Genomic DNA, 15,535 nt, shown 5'->3' on the forward strand with positions numbered 1-15,535 from the left:
TTCCAGGCTAAAGAGTTCCATGGCTCTCAGCCTGTCATCGTAAGATCTGTTTTCCTGACCTCTGATCATGCGCGTGGCTCTCCTCTGGACTCTATCAATGTGTCCAGGACTTTAAAGAAAGTTACAAAGCTGTAACCTGCCATTGAAGGATGGAACACGTGTAAAATGCAGTCAAATTTTAAAAAAAATCAAAACCACCACATTTCCTGGACAAGTATCCCACCACCAAAAAAATAAATAATAAATAGACCCTGAGGCTTATGCTTGTCCTAGGAAGCTGACCTTCAAATTTTTTCTAGCTTCTACATAAAAATATTTCAGTCTGAATTTTTTCCATTATTTTCTCAATTGTTTTGTAGCCATGAAGACATGTGAAATGGTTTAGTTCACACCAAACCTATAACTACAGAATGGTGAAATCTCTGGATTGATTTGCTCAGAATTGGAGCTTTTAGTAGAAATTCACAGATTCACAGAAGATTAGGACTGGAAGAAACCTCATGGGGTTGAACTATTATATCAGGGTAAGACATACAGCTATAGTAAATCTATATTAAGGAGCAGATCCTCAACTGATAATAGAGGTATATCAAGCAGCTATATAAAGCCTATGACTTAGAAATATTCTGTAAAAAAATTAAATATGCTTCCTTACAAAGGAAAATTTCATCATTAATTTTTTAATTTATTAATTATATGTCAGAAGTTGAATCTATAATGATACAAAACACAGACACTATAATTCTTGACATTTGCCACAGATACATATCAAATTTGCTTGCTACCTCTTGGAGAGAAGCTACAGAATGTCTTGATGCGTAATCTATAGATTGATAAATCCTAATAGGATCAGCAAATGTGAAGATGACTGGAACCTCCTTAGGTTACTCACACACTTTTTATAACACTTATGAGGATTTAACTTTCATGCACATTTCTGCCTCTACATGTTGTTTCAGAGTCTGATTTGCTGGCTTTGTAAAACCTGCTCTTGGCATAGCACTGGAATGCTGAAGTTCTGTAAGTATTCTCATTGCTATTAATACAAGCTGCTCCACTTTGCAATAAATGTATATGTATCCTTAGATGTTTATAAATTTCTTTAAATTTTGAACAGCACCTTAAAAAAATCTCTTCGCGTTTCTGTATAGTTTCTGTTCTGGCATTTGTGGTTTCTCATTTTTCCCGCAGGTGCAAGAATTTTCATGCTCCCATGAAACGCTTATTTTTCCAGAGGAGCAGCTCTTGCTCACACTAAGACTTTCAATTATTCTCTTCACATGAAGCCTATGTTTCTCATCTCTCATCTTCAGGGAGATGGGGTACAGAGACCTAAACAATTGACGTAAAATAAAGAAAAACATTTCTCCTCACTCATCCATCAGGGTTTCCCAGTTAATCTTCTGCATTAGCACTGCACTACTGTATTGCTGTTTTATGAATGGACAGTTTAAAGATAGAAAGAAAAGAAATTCTGTATTTACTGCACGTGGTGAATAAAGGGAGATAGGATATTCTTTCTAAGTATCATATACACTTCACTTTGATATTATTGGCATAGAGTAACATCAAATGAGCATGTTAGAGTATAACACAAAGGATATGAAACAATGGCAAAGCTCTTCATCAGGGAAAGCCTGAACATAGCTCCAATCAGGCTGACATGGTTTCTCTTCCCATGATTCCTCCCTAGGATCGAAGAGCATACTGAAACATTAATGATGCTAGATTTAAGGAGAGGTTTGTCAGCAGTTCTCAGCAGTTAGCTAGAGGGGATATGCCAAACAGGGGGAGAAGCTGCAGCAAACAGGCTCTTTTCCCTACCCAGAGATAGAGGTAACTGGGCCTTTGCACAACTTTCAAGGAAAGATGAAGGTTTAGGTACAGAAAACATAATACAGGTTTTATCCTTTTCTTCTCCTATCTACATTTGAGTAGATACAATACATATGGTTTGTTTTGAAAAAGATGTGTCTGAGTTAGATTAATCAGCTGTTTTCATAGGTTTCCAGAGGAAAAAAAAAGGTTCCACATGCTAAACACAGGCAGATCTCTTCAATTAATACAGAGAGTAAACAGGGAGGGTAGAGCAAAGAAATCCAGTTTAAAAATGGTAGAACTGCTTGATTCCAACCAAAGAACAGCAACAGGAGCAAACTCTGTCACCAAAGAGATACACTTGAGAGGGACTGAAATGGATCTAAGTCATAGCTCACAACTCTGTGATTTAAAGCTATGCATAAGCATTATGGGGGTAGTGGGGGCAGGGGCTGCAGTAGAAGAATGGCAGGGGGATACAGAGATGGTGGGGTAGCAGGCAGCAGCAGGATTGAAGCCAAAGCCGCCATGCAGCAGCTTCATATTTGATTCCAAGACAAGTAGCTCTCCCCACCACCACATGTTAAATGGGGAAAAAAAAGCTTTGACTTGCAATCAAATAAATATAGTAAATGCCCTCAGGAGGCACACTGACTTAGATGAAGAAAGGGTTAACCAGATTTAGGAAAGGGTGCACTCAGGCCAGATTCACAGCATCATGTAGGGATCTGAGTGATGACTGTGAAACTCAAGCTGAGCTGGGCCTACTCACAAAAATTAAAATACAAAATACTAATGACAACCGCACAGTGCAAGACAATGTAAGTTTACAGCTGGACCTTTTGAAAAGAAATAATGAGGCATCACTTCCAGCTTATCTTACTATATTTATGATGATTTAAAGCAGGCTTTCATATGTCTGGTACATAACAGTGTGCAATGCCTATCCTGATTAATTAGTATACTAAATATTTCTTCACAATTAACTTGCGTTTATCTGTAGGAAGAGACATTCTCCATATGGGCTTTGAGAGGTGTCTCCTGATTTACTCTTGTTTTGCCTCAGTGGTTCCCTTTATCTTCCAAGGACAACTCAAAAACCTTGTGCTTTTCCTGGTTGTTAATCAATTTCTTGATATGTTCCAACTTAGTAGAACTAGATAACCTCTTGTTACAGAGGAAGGTAATTCAATACAATTGGGACTGTCTCATAACCAGTAATGAACAGTTTGATTAACAGGATTTTCCTGTTAATTACTGCTTGGGATGCTCTGAATATACACAACTACAAGAATGTTTTGAAGATGCTGAGCAAAAGTGTAAAAAAGAGGAACAAAACAGCTAACAACACGCACTTCAAGAATGAGAAATCATTCTGACAAGAACTGCTACTGCACCCAGCTGATCTTCTAGGTAATCAATCCATGGCTTAGAGAAGCTGAAAAGCCAGAGATTACTCTTTTGCCTGTAATTGGTGAGAAACTATCACTTTACAGCTAAATACTGGACTTTACTTTGCTTTAGGCTCATTTAAGAGTGAATACTTGTAGTAAATAAAGCCTTTCTGTCATTCATCAAACTAGATGTTGTGTCAGTTCTTTATACCAGTGGTCACCAACCAGTGATTCTCGATCTACCAGTAAATCTCAGAGTCTGTTGTGGTAGATCTCAGAGCCTCTTGGAGTCGATTCAAGGCTGGGGTCGGGGGCTGAGTGCCTGTGTGTATGTGCATGCGTGCCCCGACTCAGCAGGTCTGTCCGTGGGGGAAGGATGGGGCAGGGGCTAGATCGAGGCCCCCACGGTGAGGGACAGTGCCACAGAGACAGGAGCAGGGGTAAGTTGAGTGGGGCCCCAGCTAGGTGGGACTTACCTCCTGGGGAGGTGCAGCCCAAAATATTTTCTCCATCTGCCTTGATCTGCCCCTCCCTTCCCATTCCACAGACTTACCTGCTAGGTGGGCAGGGGGTGCGGCACATGGTAGATCTTCAGTTGCTTTTAAATGCCAAAGGTGATCTCCTACTTAAAAAGGTTGGAGACCACTGCTTTATACACTAGTCCTGAATTCCATTTCCTGACTTAACACCGGGTTTCCTTGTGTAGGCTGGCAGTGTTCCAAGCTACAAGGGGCTGCTAGGAGTGGGAACAGGGGGTGCCACATTCATGTGCATGTCTGCAAACATACATGTGGCAAGGAAAGAGCCAGACAGGGTAGAGAGCAGCTCCCTCCAGGTAAGTGTATGGGGGGGTGAAGGTGCATGGGACGGAAGTGGATGCAGTGGACGGAGGTGGATGCAGGCTACCAATTGCAGATTCAGGGCTTCCTGCCCTGCTTTCCTCCCCCCAGGAGCCCACCCACCTAACAGCAGCTAGGGCAGTGGCAGCTTGGAGTTATGCCCCACACTGCTGCTGGGCAGACAGCCCCATGGCTGCATCAAGGAGGCCACAGTGGGCACCTCACATTTGCCCTTGCCTGGCTCTGGTCCAGCCATCCCACCAGTCAGAGTTAGGAGGGGGGGAAACACATGTCCTGCCTTCCAATTTGGAAAAGGTGATCACGCTATCTTACCCCCTATCTCTCCCAGAGCCAAGCCACCAAAACCCTTCTCCCCACCTCTGCCTTTGGCTAACTGTCATCCACATGCAGGCAGCACAGGGTGAGAGAGTCTGTTTCCCTGGGCCATACCGCCACATCCCATCATGAAGCACCCCATGATGTTCTCACAGACCTGACATATAGCCCAAGAGAACCCCTGTGCTTGGGCACAGCTCCACAGACTGCACTCTTGACTCTCACACACCCAGCCAATTAACTTTATGTCCCCATACACAGGTACAACCCCAAGGACTGCACCCTAGCTCCTGCACACCCACCCACAGACCCCCATTGCCCCGCAAAACTATGGAACAAATAGCATCATACACAAAATATTTGCAAAATATTCTCTACCATTAATTTAACTGTATAAATGCCTAAGTTTTTGGGTACAGCACATGTTCAGTAATGCAGTTAAAATGAGTGGTAAATAAAGATAACCGATTCATAATGAATTTATTCTAACATTTACATTCATTTCTATGTTGTGTGATGTATTTATATGTTAGAAAGTAGCAAGTGATACATATCAATCTGAGTACTTGTGGACAAACTGCATTTACATTTTACTGGTGGAATGCCTTAAAACATACTCGGTTACTACTGGGAGGATGGATAGTTTGTGCTGGCTGCAGTGTGGCCCTGGTAGATTGGCCAGTGGTGGCGGTGGCAGAAGCTCAACAGAAGGAAGGATCAGGGCCCTTGGAGTGGTAGCACCAGTGGCAGCCAACAGCAGGAGGCCAGGGTGCCCCACTATCTCACTGCCTGGCACAAAGCTCCTGGGCTGCTGGGAGCATCCTGCCAGCAGCCACTGCACTTGCCAGATTTCCAAGGGGCTTGATCCTTCCTTCTGCAGAGTGTCTTCCCTGCTGCCACCAGCTGGACTGTCAAGCATACCACAGTGACCCACTTTGAGGCTCTTCTGGGAGCCTAGGGTTGGGCATGGTGGAGGGTGTGCAGTGATGTAGCAGGGGGCTGGGGGCATGCCCCCCCCATGCCCAGAAGTCAGTCAGGGGTGGCCCAGGTGCTTGGCTATGCTTGGCAGTCTCCGGTAGCCTGGGGTGCCTGCAGGGCATGCTGGGAGACATGCAGGAGTCCCCCCAACCTGATGGCCTCAGCAGCCTGCATGCCCCCCAACCAAAGGGTGAATATGTGTTCTGTTTGCTCCCAATCTAACCTATGCCATTTACCATAAGTGATGGATAGGGGAGATATGGGAGAGGTACTGAGATTGGCCTTCTCCAGCCAGGGAGTGGGGGGCAATGGCTGGTGCCCCCCCATAGATTGTGGGGTTGCTGAGAGAAGTGCTGGTGGCACTTCCAGGTTTTCCCCCTGGACAGCGACCCCACCGGTCAGCAATCAGCCACTTGTGCCCCACCACCCGAGTATCACGAGGCACCAGTCACCCATGCCATTTACAGAAACCTATGTAGGTTTAATTGATTCTGCTTCATATTTTTTTAATCTCTGTACCTATACCCAATCTCCCCAGTGCCTGAATCTGTTTGCAGCATAGGCCTGGTGCTGACTCTCCCCAACTAGACAACCCCCTGCCTCAAACCCACCAATCCTCCCCACCTCCCTCCCAGCTACCCCCACCCTGAAGACCCGCCAGTACCTGCTGGATGCATGAAACTCCCCTGTGCCCACCATCCCTACCCCTTCAATCCCACCCATCCCTCTCAACCACTTAAAGTAAGCTGCCTAGAGCTAGATTGAGTGTAGCAAACATATGTTTGCACACTATTTTGCCCTGGCAGACTCAGATTGCTTAGTTTCCTATTAGAGTAATACTTTCTAAAATCAGAAAACAGCTGCCAACATGAGTAATTTCAAACAAGGGCCAGTGAACCAACCATATTATTACTGTAGCCATTACAAATATGATTTTTCCTTTGACATTTATTTCCCTAGATAAATAGTTATGATACAGCCAGCTAATACATAACCAAGGGAGTCAATGGAAAATCATAGGAATATTCAATAAAAATTTCAAACACTTTATTCTGATTAACTGGAATAACAGCATTTTAAAAATTAGATATTTAGTGTACCTCATGTGTCATGTGAATCCCTACTACTATGATGTTTCAACTCCCTTGCTTTATATTTAATTTTGATATCCAAAAAAAACCCATTTATAATGATATGAATAATTTTCAGATCAATAGCTTTTAAAATGTTATGGATGAAGGATAATAACAATAAATCATAGTTCTTTTATTAGTTTATAATGTTACTAGTAGAGATTATTGCTAAGCATTCTAAAAGGTCTTTATTTCTCTTTAAATGATTAATTCTAATGATGTAAGTCACTTATGAAAGCCTCTGAGGAAGTTTCAAAATAAGTAAATACTTGAAGAGTAGTTACTCTAGGGTCAGCAACATTTTTGGGCAGAGTGCCAAAAACACCTGCAACCTTGACCTGTAAGATGTTGGCCTGACAGGGGCAAATGGTGGAGGAGCCATTAGGTACCCAATGCTTGTTGTGGCAGTGCAGCCCTGGCCCCTTCCCCACCATCTGCCCCAAGGCATGTGTGCCAAGCAAAATGCCTTTGAGTGCCACACTCTGGCACCCATGCCAGGAGTTGCCTACCCCTACTCTAGAGACAGAAAAAAGAAGCAGTTTTACTTGGTCTCTAAGCCACCCCAAAATTTGCTGTAGGACCCTAGGAAGGGGGTTGGCGGCCCCCCAAACTCCCTCCCAGGGCCGTCACCACCTGTCCTGAGCATAGCGCAGCCCAGCTCCCTCTGGGAAAAGCAAAGCACTGCCCCGGCCCTAGCCTGTAGCTGCATCCTGCCCTGCCCTGCCCTACCCTGCCCTGCACAAATGTGGGAGCACACCCCCCCCACCCATGCTTCCTGAGGTGTGTGCAGCAGCAGGAACCACCATAACCTCCCCACGCCCCCTGGATTAGCCGTGGTTCTGTCCCATGCCCCACTCCAACAATGCAGGGCTTGCCCCAGCCCCACCCCCACTCCTTCCCCCCACTCCCCATGGCTCTTTCCCCTCCCCTCACCCTTTCCCTTGTAGACTTACCTGCTTGGGGGGCATGTGCACACAGATGCACACACACTCAGCCCCCCCCACAAAAAGTTATCTCCCTCTACCTATTGGAGAGAGACCCTAGACTCCTTTCTCTGTGGTCCCCCCAGCTGAGCTGTGGTGTGCCACAGGACAGAGGTGACTTAGGGAAAGACAGACTTCCCCCCCACCCCTCTGGCAGCAGCTCGCAGCTTGCCAGGGGGAGGAGGTGGGACTGGGATCAGAATAAACATGTAAATATCATTTTAAAAAATCAATTTAACCTCCTCTAATTATATCAGTTAAATGATTAACTGATAACACAGCAGCTCAAATGCAGCTGATACTGGGAGCCACTCCTGGGACCATTTGAGTGGGATGGGAGGTAGGGAGGAGGCAGTGGCAAGCCCAGTCAGACAACACAGCCTGCATGAAGCCCTATGCTGGGAGGGAAGGAGCACCTGTGAATGGATAGCTAATTACTTAAGTGACAAGTCATTAGACCACTCACTGTTTTCCTCTTTAACCTCATAGGCTATAGAAACTTGTCCCCCCTTGCCCCTCAACCTCCCCTCCTCCTCTCTCACCCCTTCCTCCTACCAGCCCTGCCACCTTCCAGTTCCTGCTGGGGCACTGCTCAGCTTCCCTTCCCCCACTATGCTCCACCCCACATTAAACAATAACCATTAAACTGGATATCACTGAGCTTATCAGTTAAATAATCAGAGGCTTTCATTGAGCCAAAGCTTTGTCCAAAGCTAGAATGCAACCTTGCACAACACTACCTGGAAAGGCTACAAACATGCCCTAAGTTAACCCTCAATGGGATCTGGCACAGATGTTCGATAAACTGCTATAACAGGAAGCACTTTAGTCTAATACAGGGGTGGGCTAAATGGCAGATCCAGACGGCAGCCTGTCTCCACATCCCAGCACTCTGTACCTGCATGTCTGGGGTTGGTCTCTATGGAGACCCTAGCCACTGCACTATGATAGCACAACGCTGAGGTTGCCATGGAGACCGGCCTCAGCTGCACTGGCAGAGTGCTGGCAGGGCAGGGGGCTGCTCCAGAGGAACTGGGATTTTGTGGTGGGGCCAGCTTGTTCCATGGCCAGGGCAGAGCTGCAATCTGCCACCTGCACACTGAGGGCAAGGGCATGCAGGCAGTGGATTCTGGCTCTGCCCTGGCTCCTTGCAGCAGTGACAGCGTGGTCCCAAGCTGGGGCAGATCCATGATCTGCTGCTTGTGTGCCTCAGCCTGGAGCATGTAGGCAGCAAATTGCAACACTGCCCTTGCCATGGACCAATCTGCCCCTACTGCAGTGGCTCTGGAGCAGCCCCCTGCCCTGCCCTGCTGGCACCCTGCCAGTGTGGCTCGGGCCAGTCTCCATGACAACCCCAGCCTTGTGCTTTCACAACATACTGGCTGGGGTCTCCATGGAGACTGGTCCTAGCCATGCAGGCAGGGGCTGCTGGGAAATGGAGTCCACTGCTGGCTGGATCTGTACTGCAGGCTGGACTTTGCCTGCCCCTGGTCTAATAACTCATCCATTGAGGGTTAACTGAGAGCATAAGCCATCATTTTTAACATGCTCTAAGAGCCGTGAACATCTGTTCAGTTATGGCTTTAGAAAGGTTTCTGTACTTTTAAAGTGTGATATGTGCAATGTCTGTACTTAGCAATAGTCTCATTACTACAATCATTTAAGTAGAGACCACATGAAAGTTGGTAACTAATTCAAGACTCTGACCTAAAACCACATAAAAATTCAGTTATAATTTCTACTTATGTTTCTAGCCTGCTTTCAGTGCTGAGGTACTGCAAGATTGAGATTCAGTTTGAGATTATCATTCATTTTGGTTCCCTTCTGCCAAACCAAAAAGCCCATTCAGTCTCCTCTGTTCCTGCTGAGACTACTAAACCATGCTAATTGTGGTGATTATTTTATGGTTTGGAGACTGAGCCTTCCAACTCTTTTCTATTAGGCCATGGAACTGAGATCACAGAATTTTCAGTTACAACAGAACAATATTAAATTCATTGTCTTAGGAAAAGATCATCTCGTCTTATAACCTTCTTGGCTATGGTCCTCTAATTATGTAAGAGCTGTAATTATACATATTTTTTACTTTTTAAATTTCCTTTGTGTTCCCTTAATTTAAAACAAATTAACAAAATCTAAAAGTCTCTATTGAAATATAAAGAAAGATCACTGTTGTCAAAATGAAACCAGGACAGCCAATACTGTTTTCCCACAGATAATATACTATCCAAGGCAAGAAAGACACCAGGTCCCAGCTTAGTATATTCAGTAAGAAGCTCAGCTTTCTGGAGCAACCCACCAAAAAAAGTCTGCTACAAGTTTTTCCAATAGATAGAATTCAGCCTACTGGTTGTTGATTTTTTGCAAATGATCCATTATTACTATACATATTACTATAACAATGTTGAATCAATACATTTTAATTATTTAAAAATATACAAACTGTGTAGCAGAATGCAAAACAGACCAAAAACTAGATTTCATATTATAACAGTCTATAGCACAGGTTTTATATCGGTCTTGCTGGTTTCCTTTAAGATTCCTTTTGCATTCTGGATCCTGATAAGGCTAAAAAGTAGGGGTGTGCGAGGCAGGTCCTATTCGATTCAGATTTGGCCCGAATCAGGGACAGTGGTTTGATCAGTTGATTCAGATAACAGTCCTTGATTCGATTCAGCTGAATCTGAGTCTGAAGATCCAATGCTGTTTTGGAGAATCACAGATTTAGACGCAGACACAGCTTTAAAAGTTTTTTCTACATACCTCAAGGTACCAGCGCGGCTTGTGAACACTGCAATGCTGAGGCGCGTGGAACATCCCACAGGAGTGCAGAGTGGTCCTCCATGTGTTTGGTGGCGAACTTGGAAGTGGACCAGAAATACTTTCAGTTGACTTCTGGGTCCACTGGGGATCCCCCCCCTTACCCCGCAGCTCAGCGATCAGCCACGGGGGAATCCCAGGTCCCCCCCCAAGACCCAGAAGCCACCAAATGCTGAGCCTGGGAGGCATGCTCCCCAGCAGACTCAGAAGTGCACCAGAAGTGCTTCTGGTTCACTTCCAGATCTGCTGCCAAGTGTGCTGGGGAGCCCCTCACACTCATGTGGGACGCTCCATGCACCCTAACACCACAGTATTCACAAGCCACCTGCTACCTAGAAGTATGTAGAAAAAACATTTAAAGCTGTGTATGTTTGAATCTCCAAATCTTTCTGAATTGATTCGGAGGGTCCTCTGAATCGATTTGGATTTGGAGATTCGGCTACCAAATCTCTGCCAAATGGAATCAGGGATCAAAGTTTCACACAGCCCTGCTAAAAAGATGTGCTGATCACTATTGCTGTATGTCTTTATCAGAATGACTTGAGCATGCTCTGAGCTCTTTATAGTAAACAAAATTATATAGTGTTTTTAATGTTTTTCTTTACATCAACACTTCCTGTAAACACTGTTGTAAAATGAAGCAATGCTGGTACATTCTATTTGAAAAGCAAAGGAAAAGGAATAGGACAGAGAACAACAATACAACTTACATTCAACTGCCATATGAAATGGTGAAATACAGAAAGCTAGATAGAGGAAATTAGGTTAGATAGAGCTGAAGAACTTACTTTGCAAATAAGTATGGTAGTGTAAAACTGATGCTGTAGCCATGATGGTCCAGACATTATGAAAGGGAAGGATATATCACAGTGATATCTTTTATTAGACCAACTGTAGTTGGGATAAAGTTGGGCTGACAGCTTGTCTAACTTTATGAGACGTTTCTTAATGGCAAAAAAGTCAGCTGAAATCTTGAGTAAAACTAAATCAGACAAGAAATATAATAACAGAAATACTATGAGAATGTTTCTGTGTATTATCCAAAATGTGCTGGCCCATAAACTCTGCAGTGACTAGGACCATGCTTATTGAAAATTGAAGAACTGGTAATGCCTGTACCTCTAATTAACATAAATTAATTGATTACAACTAGGAAAGTCCAGCTAGATAGCTCCTCCTTTACAAACAACCTACCAGTATAAGTCCAGAGCAACTGTCAAGCAAAATGAAGCAACCACAAAGCAGTTATAAAGAGGGGCTATCCCTGGTCACCACCTGTGAAATATACCCTCTGATCAATACCAAGAAAACTCCAAAGCCTCACACCTGAGATAGAGGTATAAACTAATGAAGTTTATTTCCTCTCCACACACTTTAGCCATGTGCTCTCTATGCAATATGCAGCAAAGATCCAGCCAGCCATCACCTGGATAATTCGTATGGCGTCTGTTGCCCTCCTGCTACACAACTGCAATATATATGTAGCAGTATCAGTATCCCATCCCTAGACAAGCCTCTTATAAAAGATCTACCTAAGCCTTCCAGGCCACTGAGCTAACATTAAAGTCACCACTTTTGGTAGCCAATAGAAAGGGAAGGGCATGGTTAGCAGTATACCCACCTGCCTTTGACTACATGTGCCTGGAGCCCGATCTAACGCACCGGAAATCCAGCACATTGGAGCAAACTCAAATAATTGAGTCTGCTGCGGTATGGAATTTGACATGGTCTGGGAGCCTTCTGCATCACATGTATCAGTGTCTCAGCGTGTCCCTGTTCTGAAAAAATGGTGGCAGGGCACTCTGAAATAAAACAGATTCAATGAGCTTTACTTCAAAGCGCCCTGCCACCATTTTTTCAGAGCAAGGACACTGATACATGTGATGCATGGGCGCTTTTAATTAGTATGGCTCACTAATTAAAGTTCCCAGAGCCACATCCCACTGCATGTGTAAAAATGCCAAGTGCCAATTTACAGCTTGGTAGCCATAGTAGGGATGGGGAGAAACCTTCAGGTGTTACAGCCCTAAACTCTTATTACTAGAGCTGGAGATTCCTTACCCACTGTGCCACCGCATCCCTCACATGCTGCAGGAAAGACAAAAACCTCAATTAGAAATGTGAGAAAAACCTTAAAAAGGAGCTGGTCAAAACTCAGAAGAAAGTGAGAAATCTGGCCTTAAGGAACAGGTAAAACAACAACAAAATAAAAAAAAAAGGGGGGAAAGAACTTTGGGAGGATGAAGGCAAAGCAAACAGGCACAGATACCTACCCACTCGTGAGAGATGCAATATCAGCTGCTCTACACTGCTGGGAGTGCTTTTGGGCAAGAGTTTGTGAACAGAGTAATCTGGCAGGGACACAGAATCTAGGAGCCACTGAGATCTGCTCGCTCCTACTCATGAATGTTCTCCATGTGGAGAACTCACAACCCAGGAACTCACAACAACTGTCCTGTGTTAAGACAGCCACTGTGTTTTAGCATGAAGTTTCATCTCATGTTACTTGTTTATTCAAACATTTTGAGTTATTGTACAGGTGTTTTTGACAGCTTGCTTATGATCTTAAAATACCTTCGTCTGTTGCATTGTTTGAAGAGTACCTGAGGGATGCTTCATGAAAATGGGCTTCAGTTTGCTGCTATGAATTTACATGACAGCCTTTAACCTCTTAGCTTTGCAAATGTATTCATATTCAGAACATTCGATCTTCTGATATTTGGCTGTTGGAATGTCTGAAATAATAGTTCAGAGCTTTAAGAGTATAGCAAGAACCTTTGTAAAGAAAAAATATTTAAAAATCCATGCTGAAAGGGGTCAAGAGATTTTGGTAGATAGAGCAACATTTGGGAGAAGAGAGGAAAAAAATCCAGCTTCCTTCATTCTGAGTTCTGTTTTCATTAGACTTCAGTTGGCTTTTGCTTCTCTCATTCAACTTCATACAAAAAAAAATTGTTACTACGGCAAAGGTAGCATTCTACTTTATGATGTGTAAACTGCTTTAGGTTACAACACGCAGAAGGGCTGATTTTTTTAAAGGAAATTAAAACTCACAAATGATTTTTTTAATTGTTAGAATATTTTTAAAAACTTCTGTTTAGAAGAAAAATGTGAGCCAGTTCTTTATGGGAAAAGAGACAAAATGCCTGCATGGTGGATCATCAATTTCTGTGTCATTTCAATGGATATTGTGTTGATAAAATATTGGCTGTTCAACTCAGTTTCTTTTTCATCTCTTCCAGCATCGAGTTCAAATCCAGACTTGGCTAAGAGACAGCAGGCTAAGGTTGTGACCAGGAGTGACCAGAAATAACGGTCACAAGCTGGCAGAGGGTAGGTTTGGGTTAGATATCAGGAGGCGCTACTTCACGGTCAGGGCGGCTAGGGTCTGGAACCAGCTTCCAATAGAAGTGGTGCAGGCTCCTACCCTGGGGGTTTTAAGAGGAGGTTAGATGAACATCTTGCTGGGGTCATTTGACCCCAGTACTCTTTCCTGCCATGGCAGGGGGTCGGACTAGATGATCTGCTCGGGTCCCTTCTTACCCTAGAAACTATGAAACTATAGGGTCCAGATAATATTTCTAGCCAGGTAAAACAACAAGGAAAATTGTTGGTATGTATTTCTACTCTCTCTCATGAGGAAATTTGTTTGCCTTCCTGTGTTTCTGGTTTGTAGCTTGAGTGTCTTGCTTGACATAAAATCAACAGAGGATGCCCAGATAACATCAGTGCATTAGTGAGGAGGATGTGACCTTTCCTGTTGGTGTGAATTTATACTAAAAGTATCCACACCTCTGTCATCTCCAAATTGGTATAAAGAAGCATTTAGGACTATATCTGAAGACCAGCCTGCACTTGAAATTCCTCCTGCCTTCAAAAGCATTTTCATGTAATTATAGCCTATAAAGTACTAAAATCTTGGATAGACTGTTACTCTGGTTTTTGGATTTATAATGTTTTTTTCAGACATGTACATTTACCAGGCATAGAGAATTACATCATAACCGTGATGTTCAAATGCATAAAGAGAAAAAATGTAAGAGGTTTGCTTTTTTTTTATTAGACTTCAAATGTTTGCACTCCCTAGTGGAAACTGATGTTCACTTCCTTTACAGTCATTACAAAGCAATGATTATGTTATACACTAGGGCTGTGCAAAACAGCACCGTTCCAATTCAACTTCCATTTTGATGATTCGATGGAACAGTGTTTCATTTCGAGTTTCATTTTGTTTGAAAGCACTGTTCCATTTTGTTTAATCAATATTGTTTTGCTGTTTTGAAGATGTTTTGATGTTTCACCCATTGGTTATTACGAGGAAACATAAAATGCAACAAGTAGGCAGATTGGGGGCTCACCCACAGCCCCCCAGGAGGGCTGCAGGGGCTGTGCCGGAGTCCTTCCAGGGACATGAGCCCCACATCTGCTTGCCAGATGAGAGAAGCCGAGTGCTGCTGCCTGGAACCAGCGTTGGGAAGATCGCTGCTGCTGCTGGTCCCAGGCAGCAGCACCCAGCTCCTCTCCTCCAGCAGGCAGACTGGGGGCTCACCCACACCTCCAGGAGGGCTGCAGGGGCTGTTCTGGAGTTTCATTTCAAAGCTGTTCTGAAGGCTTTTGTTTCTCGGGGATGTTTCATTTTGATTTCACTGTTTTGAGCTCAAAACGCAACAAAATAGCTTCAGAATGAAACACTGGGTGAAATTTCGCACAACACTATTACACACCATGGCAAAGTTGAAATGCATTTCATATGATGATGCATTTCCCCCTCTTCTACTTTTCAGAGTGCTACAGCATCTGCATCCTTTTTACCCATTTCTATTCTGCTCAAGGCATTTTGGGAGAAGAAAGTAAAGGACAAGATGGCTCCTGCAATAATTAAATAGCATTAGTAATGGGGATACCTTTAATATTCCTGTTTATTCTTCTGTTCTGATATGGGATGTACGTTTTGAGTGTTGTTTAAAGATTAAAATTTGAAATGTTCAGACCTATTGATGATCAATGTGCATAAGTGGAAGAAAAGTATCTGAAAGTGAAACTTTCAATTGTTTTTAGTCTCCTGAAACTTTTTACAAGCTACTCTCAGCTATGCTATTTGCTCATTACTGTTAGGTAAGAAGCACAACTAAGGGCAAGGCAGCGTCATTTGCTAAATGAAGAATATATAGACTATAGTAAATGGAATTTGCTTAAGTTAAAATACCGTTAACTTTAGAGTTTTATTTATTTAT

At 43.6% G+C, this 15,535-nt stretch overlaps 1 protein-coding gene and 1 long non-coding RNA gene across 3 annotated transcripts in view; both read right to left on the bottom strand.

The window, feature by feature from the left end:
* The window catches only part of PRKG1 (protein kinase, cGMP-dependent, type I), a 1,071,278-nt gene that overhangs the window by 35,670 nt on the left and 1,020,073 nt on the right, over window positions 1-15,535 (bottom strand). The gene's annotated exons all lie outside the window — the stretch shown is intronic.
* On the bottom strand, window positions 2,798-8,308 carry LOC109312526. The gene is made up of 3 exons (XR_002101836.1): window positions 8,297-8,308; window positions 7,721-7,725; window positions 2,798-2,910 (listed from the first exon to the last, which is right to left on the bottom strand). It is a non-coding gene; the product is annotated as an uncharacterized LOC109312526 (long non-coding RNA).

This window comes from Crocodylus porosus, unplaced genomic scaffold (genome assembly GCF_001723895.1).
Source record: "Crocodylus porosus isolate Cpor-Errol unplaced genomic scaffold, CroPor_comp1, whole genome shotgun sequence".
Taxonomy (NCBI): domain Eukaryota; kingdom Metazoa; phylum Chordata; order Crocodylia; family Crocodylidae; genus Crocodylus; species Crocodylus porosus.